Source organism: Scyliorhinus torazame, chromosome 14, assembly GCF_047496885.1.
Source record: "Scyliorhinus torazame isolate Kashiwa2021f chromosome 14, sScyTor2.1, whole genome shotgun sequence".
In the NCBI taxonomy this organism is placed as follows: Eukaryota; Metazoa; Chordata; class Chondrichthyes; order Carcharhiniformes; family Scyliorhinidae; genus Scyliorhinus; species Scyliorhinus torazame.
The window spans coordinates 111,643,582-111,666,309 of NC_092720.1; the positions used below are offsets into that span (position 1 = coordinate 111,643,582).

The 22,728-nt window shown below is 46.3% G+C and overlaps 1 long non-coding RNA gene across 3 annotated transcripts in view; it reads left to right on the plus strand.

Annotated features, from left to right (window-relative positions):
- Positions 1–22,728, plus strand: part of LOC140389964 (uncharacterized) — a 43,552-nt gene that overhangs the window by 3,716 nt on the left and 17,108 nt on the right. The window contains exon 3 of one of the 3 annotated variants that reach the window (XR_011934521.1): positions 5,824–6,046. The exons of the other annotated variants lie outside the window; for them this stretch is intronic. This is a non-coding gene — a long non-coding RNA (uncharacterized lncRNA). The remainder of the gene's footprint in view (positions 1–5,823; positions 6,047–22,728) is intronic. 3 annotated transcript variants of the gene reach the window in all.

Genomic DNA, 22,728 nt, shown 5'->3' on the forward strand with positions numbered 1-22,728 from the left:
GCCAACCCACACATGCTTGTGGAGGGAGGGGGCGGCTTTGGTCAATGATTTGAAATTAGAATTATGGCTTGATTCTATTTTTGATTAACCCAAGAACTCAAACAGTCATGAAAGAAAACGAAAGACAGACTTGCATTTATTTATTCAGTGCGTTCCATGACCATGACCACCGAGTGTCTCTCTTCGCATCAAATGAAGTACTTTTGAAGTTTAGTCACTGCTGTAATGTAAGAACAGTAAGAAGTCTTACAACACCAGGTTAAAGTCCAACAGGTTTGTTTCGATGTCACTAGCTTTCGGAGCGCTGCTCCTTCCTCAGGTGAATGAAGAGGTATGTTCCAGAAACATATATATAGACAGATTCAAAGATGCCAGACAATGCTTGGAATACGAGCATTAGCAAGTGATTAAATCTTTACAGATCCAGAGATAGGGTAACCCCAGGTTAAAGAGGTGTGAATTGTGTCAAGCCAGGACAGTTGGCATCTCCACCTAATCTAAGAAAGGTGACAGCCCGCATGCACTCAGCAAACTCCCCCAAACTGCAATGTGATAATTACCAGATAATGTGATGTTGATTGAGGATAAATATTGGCCAGGACACCAGTATATGGATGATAATGGCATAGTGTAGGTTAGATGGCTTTTGTTTCGGTGCAACATCGTGGGCCGAAGGGCCTGTACTGCGCTGTATTGTTCTATGTTCTATAACTCCTGTGGTGTGAGTCTGTTTATTATTGATGCTCACTGTGCTTGATTATTAAGCCTGGGTGTGGACCCAGAGGGAAGTAAGCAAACTGTAAAAGTTGCTGTAAGCTAGTGCGGTCAGAATGGAGCAAACATTGTAAGGTACTGTGAATAAAACTTATTACCCACATATAAGCTAACATGTAATCTCTGCATGGGTCTGAGATATAAACATTACAACTTCCTTGCTCCTCTTTGAAATAGTGGCATGGGACATCTTACATCCACCTGAGGAGGAAATACGGGGCTTTGATTTAACATCTGATCTGAAAGATGAGTGCAGTGCTCACTGCACTGGATTGTCAGCCTGGATGTTTGTGCTCAGGCCCTGGAGTGAGATTTGAAAATGGAACCTTGTAATTCAGGGAGGAACGTGCTACCAACTGAGCCACAGCTGATATGTAAATATTTTCCTGGCCAAATATCAGTAAATTCCGCAAAGATCAGAGATTGGATTTGGAACCCCATTGATTTGTATGGCTTTGATTCAATCAAGATAGTTCAACCCTCCACAAAATAACTTGAAGAGCTATTAAATTGATAGTCCTGTGGCCTCCTCGACTTTGCCACTCCCATCAATCACAGATGACTGTAATCTCTGATCACTTCCTTGTATCATTCTTCATCGACATTCCCGCTCGAATTCCCAACCTTACTTCCTTATGTGATCCTAGTTAAAAATAACTCCCAATTCACTGACAACTGAACATTCAAAATCCCAACTCTCTCATCTTTAGCCCTCCATTCATCACAACATGTGTGCATCTATCAATTTGCTGATCCACCCCCTCCTCTCTTGTATTGATTCCCATTAAAACCATTCTCACCCTGGCCATTCCCCATGGTATAGCCCTCACCTTCATTCTCTTAAGGAGCACAGACTTGAACGGATACAGCAGACAACTGGTTTAGCCATCACCACTTGACATGCCTAGATCACAATAAAGCACTAGCAGGCCCTGCTCTCATCTGCCAAAATTACTTAATGTACGAGGGTCATCCTCGATGAAAGGTAAGTCCTGGCTTAATTTTCCTCCTGCAAACAGTCTGCTGAAACCTCTCATCACTCTCTCCTAAACCTTCACTTCCAACAATGTTCTAGGAGCTCCTCAGCTTCATTGCTGGCCAAGGTTGAAACAACCTGTTCAGCAGACTTTGCCATTTCCCTTCCTTTGCTATCTCACCAGGCCAAACTTCTGTCAGCTTCAACTCCACCAAGACCTGAACTCCCAACTTTCTCTAGTTTATCTTTGTCTCCCTCCATGCCCTCTCAGAACGCATCTTGTCCATGAGATCTAGAAAACTGCTGACCACTCAACGTTTCTCCCTGGCCCCCATTCCAGTTGACATTGTATTGATTCACATCTCCTCAGGTATGGTTCTCTCTCTCTCTCTCTCTCTATCTCTCTCTTCTTTAACTGTGTGCTATCACCACTCAATCCCCCCATCCTTGCAAGCTACTTCCCCAAACGTTCTTCCTTCTCTCAAGTCCTGGAACATATTATCACCTCCCATGCTCATCTTTATTGTGGGAATGCTTTATCAGGTAACAGATTACACCATATATGGCTTTAACAAAGGTAAATTTGTCCTTGTCCTTAGCTTGGTGAATTGTCAGCAGCCATTGGCATGATTGACCATACTGTTCTTCTCCCACACTCTCCCCACTGTCCTCTGGCTGGATGGGGTTGTACTTAACTGGCTCCATTCTATGATTACATGAATCTACAATTTATCTAATCATTGCCAGAAACTCACTTCTTAAGGTCTCCCTATACTGGCTCAGTTGTATCATCCAAAAGCACAGTGTCAGTTTGCACACCCAGTTCCACCTCACCATAACCATGATAGACCCCTTTAAATTCATCTTGAGGTATCTGGCATCCAGGGCTGGATGAGCCGAACTTTTCTCCATGTAAATATTGGGAAGACTGAAACCATTGTCTTTGATCACATCGTTAGTTCCACCCGCCAGTCACCAATTCCCAATTCTCCACCCTGGCAACTATCTGAGGCTGAGCCAGACTGTCAGCAAACCTAGTGTCATATTTAACCCCAAGATATGTTCTGACCACATAAATAGGTTATTACTAAGACTGCCTATTTCCACCTCTGCTGCAATGCCCAATTCCAGTCCCTCCTTAACTCATCTGATATTGCAACCCTCATCTGTGTCTTTGTTACACTTCAGGCAGGATTTTGCCTTTTTGACTTGGGATCCTAATATTGGGGTAAAATGTGTGTTATAACTGCCAGGGAAACAAAGGCAGTTTTTAAGGATTTATATTTATATTGGTAAACATTAGAAATAAGGTACAGTTTTAAGTTGGTTTAATTTAATGTTTCTGAACATAGAAGTTAGATTCATGTTGGGCAAAGGTGTTTCTATCTGTGGGGGTTGGTTAAGTTCCAACTGTGTTTCTGTTGTGCTTAGAGAGGGCTATGATGTGAAGAATAAATAAGCCAGCAGAAGTATGTAGGCATTTAGGTGTACAAGGTGATGAGAGACATGGATAGAGTGGGTAGCCAGACTTTCCCCCATGGCGGAAATGGCTGTCATGAGGGGACATCATTTTAAGGTGATTGGAGGAAGGTATAGGGGAGACGTCAGAGGTAGGTTCTTTACACAGAGAGTGGTGGGTGCGTGGAATGCACTGCCAGCAGAGGTGGTGGGGTCTGAGTCATTAGGGATATTTAAGCAATTCTTGGACAGGCACATGGACAGCAGTAAATTGAAGGGGTGTAAGTTAGGTTGATCTTAGGTTAGGATAAATGGTTGGCACAGCATTGTGGGCCGAATGGCCTGTGCTGTGCTGCACTGTTCTATGTTCTATTTCTTAGCAACTGGGACCTTGTAAGTTAGCGAAGCGTTTAAATTTTAGTTTAGCTAAATTGATTGCAGTTGGAGATAGGCATCGTGAGAGAGAAAGCAACTCTCATAGCTGTGGTAGAAGAAGTTGATTTAGAAGGCTAGAGAGGGAACATCTCTCAGTCATACCATGAAGTAATGATGAGAAAACAAGTACAGAGATCTGAAGAGCAGCCAGTTAAGGAAGCAAAAGATATGAAGAGAAGTTTCCAAGACATCTGAAGTTAAAGGTACTAGAACAGAGAACTGTTCAGTAAAGACAGACAGAACTGAAAAGAAGGCTGAGATGCCAGAAAAATATCTGGAATAATTTTCAGGTTTGTATGATTTTATTACAACCTATGGAATGTGACTTGAAATAATTATGGAAATTGGTGGTTGGATCTCAGAGTTTGTGTAAAAGCAGTTGGACAAAGGAAATCTAAAAGGGGGTGGTGTAAAATCCTGGACTGGATTCGCTGTTGAAAGTGGAGCAGAAGCTTGGGTTAAAAGAGTCATTTGTAAAACCTGGACTGGATTTCAGAATGCAAACCGCTAAGGGAAATCATAATTATGAGAGAAGATTTTAAAGCGTGTTTTTAGGAGTGGGGTTTGGAAACTCTCATGTGATCATCATCTGATTGATTCTGAGGAAAAACAAGCAAAAAGTAACTTGGGTTAAGGTCGAGTGCATGTATTTGACCACAATCATCTTGTGTGCTTAAAAGGGACTTTATGTATTAATGAGACTATTGCAGCTTAGATGTACTTTTTAAAATCCATGTTAGTATATAAATCTGTGTGTATTTGTTCAGCTAAGGGTGGAGTAAAGACGTATTGTATCATAATCCATTTTTTTCATGTTTAATTTATGCTTGTTTCTTATTAAAAGTAATTAGCAGTCTTATGACTCTGTTCCTCCACATTTTATAAAATAAAATAAAAATTATGTTTTGAGCCAGAATTCCATTCTGGGATCTTCCCATCCAGTTGTAACATCAACTGGGATTGGAACACTGTCTTGCACTGTATGCGAGACAGACATACAAGAGTGATTTTCCCCAAATTGACCAATTACTAGCAAATCAGTTGTCAAAGCTGGAGGGCCTCCCAATGACCTTCCAGTTCAGAAGGAAATGAAGCCTGCAGGTCAAGAAGGGGAGCTTCTATTTTGTACTCTGTACAAAACTGGAGAAATGTACCTTTTGTGGTGTTAAAAGCCTATTTTATTTCTGTTGAGATATACAATTACAGATCACCAGAGGAAATGTCGGTGCTGCGTTTTTGAACGGCCTTCTCGATGTGCCGGTTCATTACATGGCATGAGGCTTCATTTGCCATTCCGCCTTCTCCCCAGGTAAAGGAGCATTATGAGAACAGCTACAAGAAATATTCTGTCAGCAATGGCACAGAAGCTGCTTGAGTTCTGCTCAGAGCAGATCTTTTGTTTTATTTTGAAAGCCTATTGCAATCTAATGCATTAACGCTGCTACAGCGCATCCTACTTACTTGGCTTCATTGTTGAATGGCACTGTATAATATTTAGGACAGTACAGACATTCTGTATTCCATTCCTGCACTCACCAGTCACAGCAAATCTATGTGACATAAAAATTCTGAATTGTCTATAATAGGGGATATGAGTTTTTTTAAGTGTGCCAATTAATAGAACTACAGGCACGACACTAATGTTATGCGTGGTGACAAGCAGGAAATAAATATTGGCCATAATCTTCAAAATTAGAAGGGTAAAAGGAATTGAGTTTTATAAAATCAATCCCTTTGACTCAAGGATCTGACAGCAGAGCATTTTTATAATCTGCAGTAGATCCTACATGCTTCACTCATTATTGAACTCACTTGGTTATCACGATTGCTGGCGCATCAGTATGTTCAGAAGTGACAGCAAGGGGTGGATACTGCTATTATTGCTGCTGTTAATCATGTTTAGGATTGATAGTCTGACAATCTGGTTTTGTTCTGTTGGTGTTAACAACCTCTCTAACTGGCAGGAGTTTAATAGTCTGGCTATGTCACTGATTTTTGGGGTTACAGCGTTCACTTTCTAAAAGCACTATCTGTGATCTCTTTCTTTAATTCGAGAACTCTTGACAAGAGTTTCTCATAGAATTATGAACTTGTGAAAATGTCGTATCATGTGTGTAAAATGCAACCTACCGGTAGTAAGGTTCTTCAGAGATGCAACAATAACTTTTCCCTGTCAACAGGAAAAGGGCAACGCATTCTCAATTCAGTGATAATGAACAATTTTCAGCATCCCGTTGTCAGGCACAGTTAATGTCATCTCTGTTGCCAGGCAATACAGAGGCACTGGAGAGACGACCAGATTTCAAACAATCCTTCATCACTCAATCTCCTGGAATCGATAACAATACGAAGCAAGAGTAACTACGCATATCAACCACAACAATATACTAGAATCAATACCAGGTCACCACAATTTTTAACATTGTATTTGATGCTTGTTTTTGCATTATTAGGGTAGATTGTTGACTTTATGCAGCGATGAATCAGTAGCCCATTTTACATATCTCCTGATTATTATTTCCGTTGATTGATTTGCTGTCATCCATTTTACACAATCAACGTCTAAAGTTACCCCAACGACATGACAGCTCAGGATTTCTGATATGCAGTTTTCACCTGAAAGGTTTGAGATGGCTGTCTTGTTTGCTTGGAATGAATTGTGCTGTTTGCAATCAATTTCCTATGGCCTGTTGTTTTTCATGATTGCGCCTAACTTAAGGTACAAATTTGGACTTGCGAAGGGACTAATTCAAGATGAGAATGTAAATGATCTCTGTGGAATTTAAAGAGATGCCAACAATTCAAAGGGAAGCGTCTGAATATGGGGACAAAAATGCTTAACACTTTGGAAAGGCTTGCGTAAAGTTGGCAGTCTTGGTAGCCGAGCAGACATATGTTGGGAAGCTCACCTTGGGGTCACAGTATGACACTGAAGTTGCAAATAGCCTGGATTAACCTCAGGCAGTTGCTACTGAGAGGGCTGGAGTTGGTGATTAGGGGACGGTGATTGTGGCAAGGATCAAAGACCTCACTTTGCCGAGTATTTATTTGAAGCAACTAACATTAGACTTTGTCAGCCAGTCCCAAGTCTTAGTGTGTCACAGGGGTCTACAGGTCTTGCTTCCTTTGATTATAGAGTTTCCACATGCATTAATCATTTGTCAGAATGAGATATGTTCATCCCTGTCTGGAGATGTGGATATCATTGGGTGGGCACTCAAACACTGTTTGGAATTCTCCCATGATCTTCCTCTTCCAATGAATTCAGATAGGGAATTGCCATTGATACCAGTAATGATACTGGAGGAAAATATTTTTTTCACAACAAATGAGGGGGAAAAAATGAAGAAAAATATGGTTAAGGAGTGGTTGAATTACTCTTGAGTTATGGGTCATTCTTTTTCCCTCACTTTCCATAGGGTTATTGTTACTCAGCAACCCATGATACCCATTTTACAAGGATATACTTTTGAATAGACATTCTGCTGGTTATGGTGTGTTGGACATTTAATTCTTTGATGAATATCCTGCCTATTTATGATGTATATTACGTATTCCTCACCAAGAAGAAACATATATGAAACAAAGTGGGCAGATGTTCAGTGTAACAGGTATATTTTCACTTTTCTTTTTTTTTTAAATTTAGAGTACCCAATTTATTTTTCCAATTAAGGGGCAATTTAGCATGTTCAATCCACCTACCTTGCACATCTTTGGGTTGTGGGGGCGAAACCCACGCAAACACGGGGAGAATGTGCAAACTCCACACGGACAGTGACCCAGAGCCGGGATCGAACCTGGGACCTCGGCGCCGTGAGACTGCAGGGCTACCACTGCGCCACCGTGCTGCCCTATTTCCACTTTTCTGATCATGATTAGCTGATTTATGAACATAATTGTTCGTTCCTAATTAATAAGTCCAAGCTAGTGGGTACAATTTCCAACAAAGCTTTTTTGCCAAACCTGTGTGTAAGTCTACGGATTTGATATTCTCACCACTATCACTGATTAAGTGCAGATGTATGTTTAGTTCATCATTATTTTCATGCGTATTGCTCTTTCATTGGACAAATTCAACTTTTAAGTCAGAACTTTGGGACCACTTTATACTAATTTGGTGATAGCACATGGTGTTGTGATAAATGATTGAAAAATAGATTTAGGTGTGTTTAAACTAAGTGATTGTTTATTTTTGCACAAGCTTGTCTACAATCACAAATGGCACATTGATAACTTGGAGTAGATGGAGAGTTGAAACAGATCACGCAGGGACACCCACTCAATAATGCAGCCTAAAAGAACAGGCTCTAATAAAAGCATATGGGAGTAGATTTTACACTTGTCCTCTGGGTGTATAACTGCTGTGTGTGATTGGCTGCTCGTTACAGAAAGAATGGGAATGAAAATCAGGTTGATGCTGGAGTGCAGCCCTTTGAATCCAGTTGGACACAATCTCTAGAGAAGAGATTGGAGGCAAGCAATTGTTGGGGAATTCGGAGTTGGAATTGCTGTTGAGGGAAAGCAGAGGTTAGATGCTTGAAATCTAACATGAGGAGGTCAGACTTTTAAATACTTTTTGTGACGCAAAGTGATGACTGACGTCTCGGTGGGTTGCTGAGAAAATTCAGGGGTCCTGTCTTGGTTCTGTCTACATTTAATGTGCAGTCTGTAGTGTGTATGACCACCGTTTGCATGTTAATTCATGTTTACCTCATGTTAATTGTGGATGTTACAGCGTAGGATAGATAGTGTTGACTGTTTGCTTTGCTGACGTTTGTATAGTAAACATTCTTGTGCTTGTTTTATACCATGACATTTTGTGGCTTTCATCTCTTCGGATGTAACTGGAATTTATTGGCCCTAACCAGATCGTAACCAAATTTGGGGATCTGGTCTGGGATTGTAACAAAATATATCGGTGTAATGTCTGTGTTGATCCATTTAAGTAACAAATACAACATTTTCACAGACTTTGGAGTCTGCATTGAGTAATCTTACAAATTTAATTGTTCAGGAGATGTGAGCTTCACCCATCCCTAATTGCCAGTGAGTGGTTTCAGAGTTAACCACATTGCTGTGGGTCTGGAGTCACATGTAGGCCAGATCAGATAGGAGACGGCAGATTTCCGTTCCGAAAGGGCACGAGTGAACCACATGGGTTCTTACAACAATCGACAATGGTTTCATGGTCATCATTAGACTTTTAATTGAATTCTGTTATATACATGCGTTATTGTAGCTTTGTGCCGTGTCTCTTTTTTTTGAAAATGTTTTTATTAAAGTTTTTATTTTATACAATACAAAATAAACAAATCTGTGCAGACCTAATACAGTTTGCAAAAGCCCAACATTAGAAATAATACCCAGAACCCCAACTCCCTAACCCCCTCACCCCCCCTATAGTTATTTTGAAATATCTTTCATTGACATTTTTACATATTGTACATTATACAAGTAGGAAGGGTGACTGCACCGATTACACTGTATATATTAATTTCCTTTTGCGTCTGTCCCCCTTCCCCCGCCCATTTCCCTTTTGTTTCAGGGCACCTCCTGGGCCATCAATGTACAGTGGGTAATTATGTGTTATTTACAAGTGGGCGGTTCCCTCGCTTCCGGCCTCCCCCATTTGTTGTTGGGCCCTCCCTTTTCTCCTCCCCTCCTCCCTGTTTTCAGCCTTCCGTTGGGAGTTCCCTTCCCTCTGTTCTTGTTCTAGAATATCTGGTCTACGTTGGTTGTTTTCTGGCCTCCCCCTCTTTTTCCCAGTAGTCACCAACCCCCTTCCCCCTCTCCATTTCCTGTCTGCTCCCTGTGGTCCCATTGGCTCCCGTGCACTAAACCCGCACCATCTGCTCCACCTGTTCTATTGGCTGTTGGCTTCAAACAGGTCCTGGAACAAGTTGGTGAATGGCCTCCATGCTTTGTGGAAGCCATCCTCTGAGCCTCGGATGGTAAACTTGATCTTCTCCAGATGGAGAAATTCCAATAGGTCTGCCAGCCAGTCTGCAGCTGTGGGTGGTGCCAGATTCTCCGGTGGGCGATTAGAGAAGCAAAAGCAAGCACGTGGGCCCTCTTCCCCATATGGAGTTCTGGCTGGTCCGATACCCCAAAGACTGCCACTCTCGGGCACGACTTCGCCCTCACCCCCGCAACCTTAGACATTGCCTCAAAGAAGGCTGTCCAGAACCTGACCAGTCTGGGGCAGGCCCCGAACATGTGGGTCGCCCTGGCACCGTTCACACTTGTCCTCCACCTCCGGGAAGAACCCGCTCATTCGGATTCTTGTCAGGAGCGCTCTGTGCACCACTTTCAGCTGCATGAGGCTTTGTCTTGCACAGCAGGAGGTGGAGCTGGCCCTGCCCAGTGCTTCGCTCCAGAGTCCCCACCCTATTTCCGTCCCTACCTCTTCCTCCCATTTCTCCCAAGTTTCGTCCAGTGGAGATGCAACCTTTCTAAAAGTCGTACGTACCGGTCCCCACAGTTGCCTCTCTCCAGACACTCCGCGTCCAGCAACTCTTTTAGCATTGTGGTTTTCCGGGTTAGTGGGTATGTAATTGTTTCCTTGCTGAGAAAGATTTTGACCTGTAAATGTTGGAGTTTGTTCCTGTTTGGTAGGTCCAGTCCCTCCATCAGCTCCGTCGCTAGTCTGTTACCCGTGTAAAAGTCCCGAACTGTCATTGTCTCCTGTCCTGTCTCCAGCTCTTGAAGGTGACATCAAGCATGGCTGGTAGAAGCCTATGTTTGCCGCAGATGGGGCCATGATGGACGTAATCTGTCAGCCAAAATGTTGCCTCATCTGGTTCCAGGTTCTCAGGGTCGCTACCACCATTGGGCTTGTGGAGTGTTTTGCTGGCAGGGATGGGAGCGCTGCTGTGGCGAGGGCCGGGAGAGTCATTCCTGCACAGGAGGACTCCTCCATCCTTACTCATTCCGTGTTTAGGTCCTTTACCCATCTCCTCACTCTTTCCGCTGTGGCTTCTCCTCCTCCCCCCATCCCCCCTACACATACACACAGACAAAAACAGACAAACACACACACACACACACACAGACAAACACACACAGACAAACACACACACACACACACACGCGCAGACAAACACACACACACACACAGACAAAAACACACACACACAGACAAACGCACACACGCAGACAAACACACATACACACAGACAAAAACACACACACAGAAAAACACACACAAACACACACACAGACACACACAAACACACACACAGACACACACACACGCAGACAAACACACAGACAAACACACACACACAAACACACACACACACGCGCAGACAAACACACACAGACAAAAACACACACACACACAGACAAAAACACACACACACAGACAAAAACACACACACACAGACAAACACAGACACACACACACACAGACAAACACACACACACAGACACAAACACACAGACACACACACACACACGCAGACAAACACACACACACACAGACACACACACAGGCACACACACAGACACACACACAGACAAACACACAGACACACACACACAAACACACACACACACACACACACACAGACAAACACACACACACAGACAAACACCATAATCATCTTATCTATTGACTGGAAAAAGGCCTTGGGGATGTAGGTCAGTATGGATGTAAACAGGAAGAGGAACCTTGGCAATACATTCATCTTGATTATTTGCACCCTCCCTGCCAGGGAAAGCGGGAGTGCATCCCATCTCAGTAGGTACTTTGTTACTTCCTCTGCCAGACTTGTCAGGTTCCACTTTTGGACCCATGTCCATTCATGGGAAATCTGGATCCACCAGTAGCGGAATTCATTTTGGGCTATTTTAAATGGTAGGCCCTCCAGCTCTGGCCCCTCTCTCTCGGATTCACTGGGAAATATCCGCTTTTGCCCAGGCTGAAATTGTAACCCGAGAAGGCTCCGAGCTCTCTCAGGATCTTCATGAAACAGGGCAGCTATATTCTGTAAGGTAAGAGAGGATGGAGTCTCGGCCAGTTGCATGCTCCTCCTGTAGGATGTGGGTGGTGAGGGTTACCACCGGTGTCCCCGCTGACTATACCTGCAGGAAATGCAGGGAGAGGGTGAGCAGCCAGAAGTCGTGGTGCACATTGGTACCAACGACATAGGTAGGAAAAGGGGTGTGGAGGTAATAAATGAGTTTAGGGAGTTAGGCTGGAAGTTAAAAGCCAGGACAGACAGAGTTGTCACCTCTGGTTTGTTGCCGGTGCCACGTGATAGCGAGGCTAGGAATAGGGAGAGAGTGCAGCTGAACACGTGGCTGCAGGAATGGTGTAGGAGGGAGGGCTTCAGGTATTTGGATAATTGGAGCGCATTCTGGGGAAGGTGGGACCTGTACAAGCAGGACGGGTTGCTCTGAACCAGAGGGGCACCAATATCCTGGGAGGGAGATTTTCTAGTACTCTTCGGGAGGGTTTAAACTAATTTGGCTGGGGAATGGGAACCGGATTTGTAGTCCAGCAACTAAGGTAGCCGATATTCAGGACGCCAAAGCGTGTAATGAGGCAGTGGGGAAGGGAACACTGACAAAGGAGAGTACTTGCAGGCACGGAGATGGCTTGAAGTGTGTATACTTCAACGCAAGAAGCATCAGGAATAAGGTGGGTGAACTTAAGGCATGGATCGGTACTTGAGACTACGATGTGGTGGCCATCACGGAAACTTGGATAGAAGAGGGGCAGAAATGGTTGTTGGAGGTCCCTGGTTATAGAAGTTTCAATAAGATTAGGGAGGGTGGTAAAAGAGGTGGGGGGTGGCATTGTTAATTAGAGATAGTATAACAGCTGCAGAACGGCAGTTCGAGGAGTATCAGCCTACTGAGGTAGTATGGGTTGAAGTCAGAAATAGGAAAGGAGCAGTCATCTTGTTAGGAGTTTTCTCTAGGCCCCCCAATAGTAGCAGAGATGTGGAGGAACAGATTGGGAAACAGATTTTGGAAAGGTGCAGAAGTCACAGGGTAGTAGTCATGGGTGACTTTAACTTCCCAAACATTGAGTGGAAACTCTTTAGATCAAATAGTTTGGATGGGGTGCTGTTTGTGCAGTGTGTCCAGGAAGCTTTTCTAACACAGTATGTAGATTGTCCGATCAGAGGAGGGGCAATATTGAACAAAGAACAAAGAAATGTACAGCACAGGAACAGGCCCTTCGGCCCTCCAAGCCCGTGCCGACCATGCTGCCCGACTAAAGTACAATCTTCTACACTTCCTGGGTCCGTATCCCTCTGTTCCCATCCTATTCATGTATTTGTCAAGATGCCCCTTAAATTTCACTATCGTCCCTGCTTCCACCACCTCCTCCGGTAGCGAGTTCCAGGCACCCACTACCCTCTGCGTAAAAAACTTGCCTCGTACATCTACTCTAAACCTTGCCCCTCTCACCTTAAACCTATGCCCCCTAGTAATTGACCCCTCTACCCCGGGGAAAAGCCTCTGACTATCCACTCTGTCTATGCGCCTCATAATTTTGTAGACCTCTATCAGGTCGCCCCTCAACCTCCTTCGTTCCAGTGAGAACAAACCGAGTTTATTCAACCGCTCCTCATAGCTAATGCCCTCCATACCAGGCAACATTCTGGTAAATCTCTTCTGCACCCTCTCTAAAGCCTCCACATCCTTCTGGTAGTGTGGCGACCAGAATTGAACACTATACTCCAAGTGTGGCCTAACTAAGGTTCTAAACAGCTGCAACATGATTTGCCAATTCTTATACTCAATGCCCTGGCCAATGAAGGCAAGCATTTTGTATGCCTTCTTGACTACCTTCTCCACCTGTGTTGCCCCTTTCAGTGAACTGTGGACCTGTACTCCTATATCTCTTTGACTTTCAATACTCTTGAGGGTTCTACCATTCACTGTATATTCCCTACTTGCATTAGACCTTCCAAAATGCATTACCTCACATTTGTCCGGATTAAACTCCATCTGCCATCTCTCTGCCCAAGTCTCCAAACAATCTAAATCCTGCTGTATCCTCTGACAGTCCTCATCGCTATCCGCAATTCCACCAACCTTTGTGTCGTCTACAAACTTACTAATCAGACCAGTTATATTTTCCTCCAAATCATTTATATATACTACAAACATCAAAGGTCCCAGCACTGATCCCTGCGGAACACCGCTAGTCACAGCCCTCCAATTAGAAAAGCATCCTTCCATTGCTACTCTCTGCCTTCTTTTTTAAAAAAAAATATATTTTATTCAAAATTTTTGGCCAACCATGACAGTACATTGTGTATCCTTTACACAGTAATATAACAATATAAATAACAATGGCCAGTTTTAAGCAAGAAATAAATAAAATATATAAACAACATCAAAATTACAAAACAAAACAAAAAACAAAACAAAACTAAATGGCAACTGCCTTGTCCCAAATAAATACTCTCCAAAAATACAATTCAGCAGTCCAGTATACAATTACCTATAACAACAACCTATACATATTATACATATACACTAACATCCCTGAGAGTCCTTCTGGTCCCCCCCACCCCCCCCCCCCCCGGGCTGCTGCTGCTGTCTTCTTCTTTTCCATTCCCTCTATCTTTCTGTGAGGTATTCGACGAACGGTTGCCACCGCCTGGTGAACCCTTGAGCCGATCCCCTTAGGACGAACTTAATCCGTTCCAACTTTGTAAACCCTGCCATGTCATTTATCCAGGTCTCCACACCCGGGGGCTTGGCTTCCTTCCACATCAACAGTATCCTGCGCCGGGCTACTAGGGACGCAAAGGCCAAAACATCAGCCTCTTTCACCTCCTGCACTCCCGGCTCCTCTGCAACCCCGAATATAGCCAACCCCCAGCTTGGTTCGACCTGGACCCCCACCACCTTCGAAAGCACCTTTGTCACCCCCACCCAAAACCCCTGTAGTGCCGGACATGACCAGAACATGTGGGTGTGATTCGCTGGGCTTCTCGAGCATCTCGCACACCTATCCTCTACTCCAAAAAATTTACTGAGCCGTGCTCCAGTCATATGCGCCCTGTGTAACACCTTAAATTGTATCAGGCTTAGCCTGGCACACGAGGACGATGAGTTTACCCTACTTAGGGCATCAGCCCACAGCCCCTCCTCAATCTCCTCCCCCAGCTCCTCTTCCCATTTCCCTTTCAGCTCATCTACCATAATCTCCCCCTCGTCCCTCATTTCCCTATATATGTCTGATACCTTACCGTCCCCACCCATGTCTTTGAGATCACTCTGTCCTGCACCTCCTGCGTCGGGAGCTGCGGGAATTCCCTCACCTGTTGCCTCGCAAAAGCCCTCAGTTGCATACACCGGAATGCATTCCCTTGGGGCAACCCATATTTTTCGGTCAGCACTCCCAGACTTGCAAACGTCCCATCCACAAACAGATCTCTCAATTGTGTTACTCCTGCTCTTTGCCATGTTCCAAATCCCCCATCCATTCTCCCTGGAGCAAACCTATGGTTATTTCTTATCGGGGACCACACCGAGGCTCACGTCTTATCCCTATGCCGTCTCCACTGCCCCCAGATTTTCAGAGTAGCCACCACCACCGGGCATGTGGTGTATTTCTTCGGTGAGAACGGCAACGGCGCCGTCACCATAGCTTGTAGGCTAGTCCCCCTGCAGGACGCCCTCTCCAATCTCTTCCACGCCGCTCCCTCCTTTTTTCCCATCCACTTACATGCCATTGAGATATTGGCGGCCCAGTAGTACTCACTTAGGCTCGGTAGTGCCAGCCCCCCCCTATCCCTACTACGCTGCAAAAATCCCCTCCTCACTCTCGGGGTCTTCCCGGCCCACACAAAACTCATGATATTCTTCTCAATCCTTTTGAAAAAAGCCTTCGTGATCACCACCGGGAGGCACTGAAACACAAAAAGGAATCTCGGGAGGACCACCATTTTAACCGCCTGCACCCTCCCTGCCAGTGACAGGGATACCATGTCCCATCTCTTGAAGTCCTCCTCCATTTGTTCCACCAATCGCGTTAAATTTAACCTATGCAATGTACCCCAATTCTTGGCTATCTGGATCCCCAAGTAGCGAAAGTCCCTTGTTACCTTCCTCAGCGGTAAGTCCTCTATTTCTCTGCTCTGCCCCCCTGAATGCACCACAAACAACTCACTTTTCCCCATGTTCAGTTTATATCCTGAAAATTCTCCAAACTCCCCAAGTATCCGCATTATCTCTGGCATCCCCTCCGCCGGGTCCGCCACATACAACAACAAATCGTCCGCATACAGAGATACCCGGTGTTCTTCTCCTCCCCTGAGTACTCCCCTCCACTTCCTGGAACCCCTCAATGCTATTGCCAGGGGCTCAATCGCCAGTGCAAACAACAATGGGGACAGAGGACATCCCTGCCTCGTCCCTCTATGGAGCCGAAAATATGCAGACCCCCGTCCATTCGTGACCACGCTCGCCATCGGGGCCCTATACAGCAGCTGTACCCATCTAATATACTCATCTCCAAAGCCAAATCTCCTCAACACCTCCCACAAATAATCCCACTCCACTCTATCAAATGCTTTCTCGGCATCCATCGCCACCACTATCTCCGCTTCCCCCTCTGGTGGGGGCATCATCATTACCCCGAGCAGCCTCCGTATATTCGTATTCAGCTGTCTCCCCTTCACAAACCCAGTTTGGTCCTCATGGACCACCCCCAGGACACAATCCTCTATCCTCATTGCCATCACCTTGCCCAGAATCTTAGCGTCTACATTCAGGAGGGAAATAGGCCTATAGGACCCGCATTGCAGTGGGTCTTTTTCTTTCTTTAGGAGAAGCGATATCGTTGCCTCTGACATAGTCGGGGGCAGCTGTCCCCTTTCCCTCGCCTCATTAAAGGTTCTCATCAGTAACGGGGCGAGCAAGTCCACATATTTCCTGTAAAATTCAACTGGGAATCCACCCGGTCCCGGAGCCTTCCCCGCCTGCATGCTCCTAATTCCTTTCACTACTTCCTCCATTTCGATCTGTGCTCCCAGTCCCACCCTCTCCTGCTCCTCCACCTTAGGAAATTCCAGCTGTTCCAGAAAACACATTATTCTCTCCTTCCCATCCGGGGGCTGAGCTTCATATAATCTTTCATAGAATGCCTTGAACACTCCATTCACTCTCTCCGCTCCCCGCTCCATCTCTCCCTCCTCATCCCTCACTCCCCCTATTTCCCTCGCTGCTCCCCTTTTCCTCAATTGGTGGGCCAGCAACCTGCTCGCCTTCTCCCCATATTCGTATTGTACACCCTGTGCCTTCCTCCACTGTGCCTCTGTAGTACCCGTAGTCAGCAAATCAAATTCTACATGTAGCCTTTGCCTTTCCCTGTACAGTCCCTCCTCCGGTGCCTCCGCATATTGCCTGTCCACCCTCAGAAGTTCTTGCAGCAACCGCTCCCGTTCACTACTCTCCTGCTTTCCTTTATGTGCGCTGATTGATATCAGCTCCCCTCTAACCACCGCCTTCAGCGCCTCCCAGACCACTCCCACCTGGACCTCCCCATTATCATTGAGTTCCAAGTACTTTTCAATACACCCCCTCACCCTTAGACACACCCCCTCATCCGACATTAGTCCCATGTCCATTCTCCAGGGTGGACGCCGTTCTTTTTCCTCCCCTATCTCCAAGTCCACCCAATGTGGAGCGTGATCCGAAATAGCTATAGCCGTATACTCCGTCCCCCTCACCTTCGGGATCAACGCCCTTCCCAAAACAAAAAAGTCTATTCGCGAATAAACTTTGTGGACATAGGAGAAAAACGAAAACTCCTTACTCCTAGGTCTACTAAATCTCCATGGGTCTACTCCTCCCATCTGCTCCATAAAGTCTTTAAGCACCTTGGCTGCTGCTGGCCTCCTTCCAGTCCTGGACCTCGATCTGTCCAGCCCTGGTCCCAGCACCGTGTTAAAATCTCCACCCATTACCAACTTCCCCACCACTAGGTCCGGGATACGTCCTAACATGCGCCTCATAAAGTTGGCATCATCCCAGTTCGGGGCATATACGTTCACTAAGACCACCGCCTCCCCCTGTAATTTGCCACTCACCATCACGTATCTGCCCCCACTATCCGCCACTATGGTCTTTGCCTCAAACATTACCCGCTTCCCCACTAATATAGCCACCCCCCTGATTTTTGCATCTAGCCCTGAATGAAACACCTGCCCCACCCATCCATTGCGTAGTCTAACCTGGTCTATCAGTTTCAAATGCGTCTCCTGTAACATAACCACATCTGCCTTAAGTTTCTTTAGGTGTGCGAGTACCCGTGCCATCTTTATCGGCCCGTTCAGCCCTCTCACATTCCACGTGATCAGCCGGGTTGGGGGGCTCTTTCCCCCCCCCCCCCCCCGCCCTTGTCGATTAGCCATCCCCTTTTACCCAGCTCCTCACCCGGTTCCCACGCAGCTGTATCCCCCCCAGGCGGTGCCCCCCCGCCCCGCCCACCCCACCCCATACCAGCTCCCCCTTCTCCCCAGCAGCAGCAACCCAGTAAATCCCCCCCTCCCACCCCCCCCCGCTAGATCCCCCACTAGCGTAGTTACACCCCCCATGTTGCTCCCAGAAGTCAGCAAACTCTGGCCGACCTCGGCTTCCCCCTGTGACCTCGGCTCGCACCGTGCGCGCCCCCTCCTTCCTGATTCCCTATTCCCACCATAATTATCATAGTGCGGGAACAAAGCCCGCGCTTCCCTTTTGGCCCCGCCCCCAATGGCCAACGCCCCCAACTCCTCCACCTCCCTTCCTCCCTCCCCCACAACCTGTGGAAGAGAGAAAAGTTACCGGGTCGCAGGATTAACAACATAAAAATCAAAATCATCTCTCCCCCCTTTTTCCCCCCTCTTCGCCCCCCATATTCGCCCCACCACTTTGTCTCAAACGTTCTTTTTTAATAACCCACTCATTCCAATTTCTCTTCAACAATAAATGTCCACGCCTCATCCGCCGTTTCAAAGTAGTGGTGCTTCCCTTGATATGTGACCCACAGTCTTGCCGGCTGCAGCATTCCAAATTTGATCTTCTTTTTATGAAGCACCTCCTTGGCCCGATTAAAGCTCGCCCTCCTTCTCGCCACCTGCGCACTCCAGTCTTGATATACGCGGATCACCGCGTTCTCCCATCTACTGCTCCGAGTTTTCTTTGCCCATCTTAGGACCATCTTTCTGTCCTTAAAACGGAGGAATCTCACCACTATGGCTCGAGGAATTTCTCCAGCCCTCGGTCTTCGCGCCATAACTCGATAGGCTCCCTCCACCTCCAGCGGACCCGTCGGGGCCTCCGATCCCATCAACGAGTGCAGCATCGTGCTCACATATGCCCCGACGTCCACCCCTTCTGCACCTTCAGGAAGACCAAGAATCCTTAAATTCTTCCTCCTTGCATTATTCTCCAGCACCTCCAGCCTTTCCACACATCGTTTATGGTGTGCCTTGTGCATCTCCGTCTTCACCACCAGGCCCTGTATATCGTCCTCGTTCTCGGCAGCCTTTGCCTTCACGACCCGAAGCTCCCGCTCCTGGGTCTTTTGCTCATCTTTTAGCCCTTCAATCGCCTGTAATATCGGGGCCAACAGCTCCTTCTTCATCTCCTTTTTAAGCTCTTCCACGCAGCGTTTCAAAAACTCGTGTTGTTCAGGGCCCCATATTAAACTGCCACCTTCCGATGCCATCTTGGTTTTTGCTTGCCTTCCTTGCCGCTGCTCTAAAGGATCCACCGCAATCCGGCCACTTTCCTCTCCTTTTTCCATCCGTATCCAGGGGGGATTCCCTTCTGGTTTACCGCACAGTGCTTTTAGCCGTTAAAATTGCCGTTGGGGCTCTTATTAAGAGCCCAAAAGTCCGTTCCACTGGGAGCTGCCGAAACGTGCGACTTAGCTGGTCATCGCCGCACCCGGAAGTCCACTCTCTGCCTTCTATGACCTAGCCAGTTCTGTATCCACCTTGCCAGCTCACCCCTGATCCCGTATGACTTCACCTTTTGTACTAGTCTACCATGAGGGACCTTGTCAAAGGCCTTACTGAAGTCCATATAGACAACATCCACTGCCCTACCTGCATCAATCGTCTTAGTGACCTCCTCGAAAAACTCTATCAAGTTAGTGAGACACGACCTCCCCTTCACAAAACCATGCTGCCTCTCACTAATACGTCCATTTGCTTCCAAATGGAAGTAGATCCTGTCTCGAAGAATTCTCTCCAGTAATTTCCCTACCAATGAAGTAAGGCTCACCAGCCTGTAGTTCCCTGGCTTATCCTTGCTACCCTTCTTAAACAGAGGAACAACATTGGCTATTCTCCAGTCTTCCGGGACATCACCTGAAGACAGTGAGGATCCAAAGATTTCTGTCAAGGCCTCAGCAATTTCCTCTCCAGCCTCCTTCAGTATTCTGGGGTAGATCCCATCAGGCCCTGGGGATTTATCTACCTTAATATTTTTTAAGACACCCAACACCTCGTCTTTTTGGATCCCAATGTGACCCAGGCTATCTACACGCCCTTCTCCAGACTCAACATCTACCAATTTCTTCTCTTTGGTGAATACTGATGCAAAGTATTCATTTAGTACCTCACCCATTTCCTCTGGCTCCACACATAGATTCCCTTGCCTATCCTTCAGTGGGCCAACCCTTTCCCTGGCTACCCTCTTGCTTTTTATGTACGTGTAAAAAGCCTTGAGATTTTCCTTAACCCTATTTGCCAATGACTTTTCGTGACCCCTTCTAGCCCTCCTGACTCCTTGCTTAAGTTCCTTCCTACTTTCCTTATATTCCACACAGGCTTCGTCTGTTCCCAGCATTTTAGCCTTGACAAATGCCTCCTTTTTCTTTTTGACGAGGCCTACAATATCTCTCGTTATCCAAGGTTCCCGGAAATTGCCGTATTTATCCTTCTTCCTCACAGGAACATGCTGGTCTTGAATTCCTTTCAACTGACCCTCGAAAGCCTCCCACATGTCAGATGTTGATTTGCCCTCAAACATCCGCCCCCAATCTATGTTCTTCAGTTCCCGCCTAATATTGTTATAATTAGCCTTCCCCCAATTTAGCACATTCATCCTAGGACCACTCTTATCCTTGTCCACCAGCACTTTAAAACTTACTGAATTGTGGTCACTGTTCCCGAAATGCTCCCCTACTGAAATATCTACCACCTGGCCGGGCTCATTCCCCAATACCAGGTCCAGTACCGCCCCTTCCCTAGTTGGACTGTCTACATATTGTTTTAAGAAGCCCTCCTGGATGCTCCTTACAAACTCCGCCCCGTCTAAGCCCCTGGCACTAAGTGAGTCCCAGTCAATATTGGGGAACTTGAAGTCTGCCATCACCACAACCCTGTTGTTTTTACTCTTTTCCAAAATCTGTCTACGTATCTGCTCCTCTATCTCCCGCTGGCTGTTGGGAGGCCTGTAGTAAACCCCCAACATTGTGACTGCACCCTTCTTATTCCTGATATCTACCCATATAGCCTCACTGCCCTCTGAGGTGTCCTCCTGCAGTACAGCTGTGATATTCTCCCTAACCAGTAGCGCAACTCCGCCACCCCTTTTACATCCCCCTCTATCCCACCTGAAACATCTAAATCCTGGAACGTTTAGCTGCCAACCCTGCCCTTCCCTCAACCAGGTCTCTGTAATGGCAACAACATCATAGTTCCAAGTACTAATCCAAGCTCTATGTTCATCTGTCTTACCCGTAATACTTTTTGCATTAAAACATATGCACTTCAGGCCACCAGACCCGCTGTGTTCAGCAACTTCTCCCTGTCTGCTCTGCCTCAGAGCCCCACTGTCCCTATTCCCTAGTTCTCCCTCAATGCTCTCACCTTCTGACCTATTGCTCCCGTGCCCACCCCACTGCCATACTATTTTAAACCCTCCCGTGTGACACTAGCAAACCTCGGGCCAGGATATTTATGCCTCTCCAGTTTAGATGCAACCCGTCCTTCTTATATAGGTCACACCTGCCCCGGAAGAGCTCCCAGTGGTCCAGATAACGGAAACCCTCCCTCCTACACCAGCTGTTTAGCCACGTGTTTAGCTACTCTATCTTCCTATTTCTAGCCTCACTGGCACGTGGCACAGGGAGTAATCCCGAGATTACAACCCTCGAGGTCCTGACTTTTAACTTTCTGCCTAGCTCCCTGAACTCCTGCTGCAGGACCTCATGCCCCTTCCTGCCTATGTCGTTAGTACTAATATGTACAACGACCTCTGCCTGTTTGCCCTCCCCCTTCAGGATGCCCTCTATCCGTTCGGAGACATCCTGGACCCTGGCACCAGGGAGGCAACATACCATCCTGGAGTCTCTTTCACATCCACAGAAGCGCCTATCTGTGCCCCTGACTATAGAGTCCCCTATTACGATTGCTCTTCTGCGCTTTGATCCTCACTTCTGAATATCAGAGCCAGCCGTGGTGCCACCGCTCTGGCTGCTGCTGTTTTACCCTGATAGGCTATCCCCCCCGACAGTATCCAAAGGGGTATACCTGTTCGAGAGGGGGACAACCACAGGAGATTCCTGCACTGACTGCCTGCCCTTTCTGGTGGTCACCCATCTCTCTGCCTGCACCTTGGGTGTGACCACATTTATATAACTGCGATCTATGACGCGTTCCGCTACCTGCATGCTCCTAAGTGCATCCAATTGCTGCTCCAACCGAACCATGCGGTCTGTGAGGAGGTCCAGTTGGGTGCACTTACTGCAGATGAAGCCATCCGGGAGGCTGGAAGCCTCCCGGACCTTCCACATCTCACAGTCAGAGCACTGCACCCCTCTAACTGACATTGCGTCAATTAATTAAAATTAAAAGTTAAAATTTTTTTAAAAAATATTTTAAAAAAAATGTTTTTTAAAGTTACTGTTAACTATCTGTTTCCTAGCACTAGATTTCTAATATAAATGCGAAAGCTAAATATAGTACTCTCCAATCTCTGGCTTAGATACCCCTCTAAATTATAATTAAGTAATTATGTTTAATTAGTTACCAATGCTTAATTTTTTTAATTTAGTGTAGATTCCCAACCAGCCACTCAGGTCACAGCTTTTCTGTGATGTCACTTCAGTTTCCCCC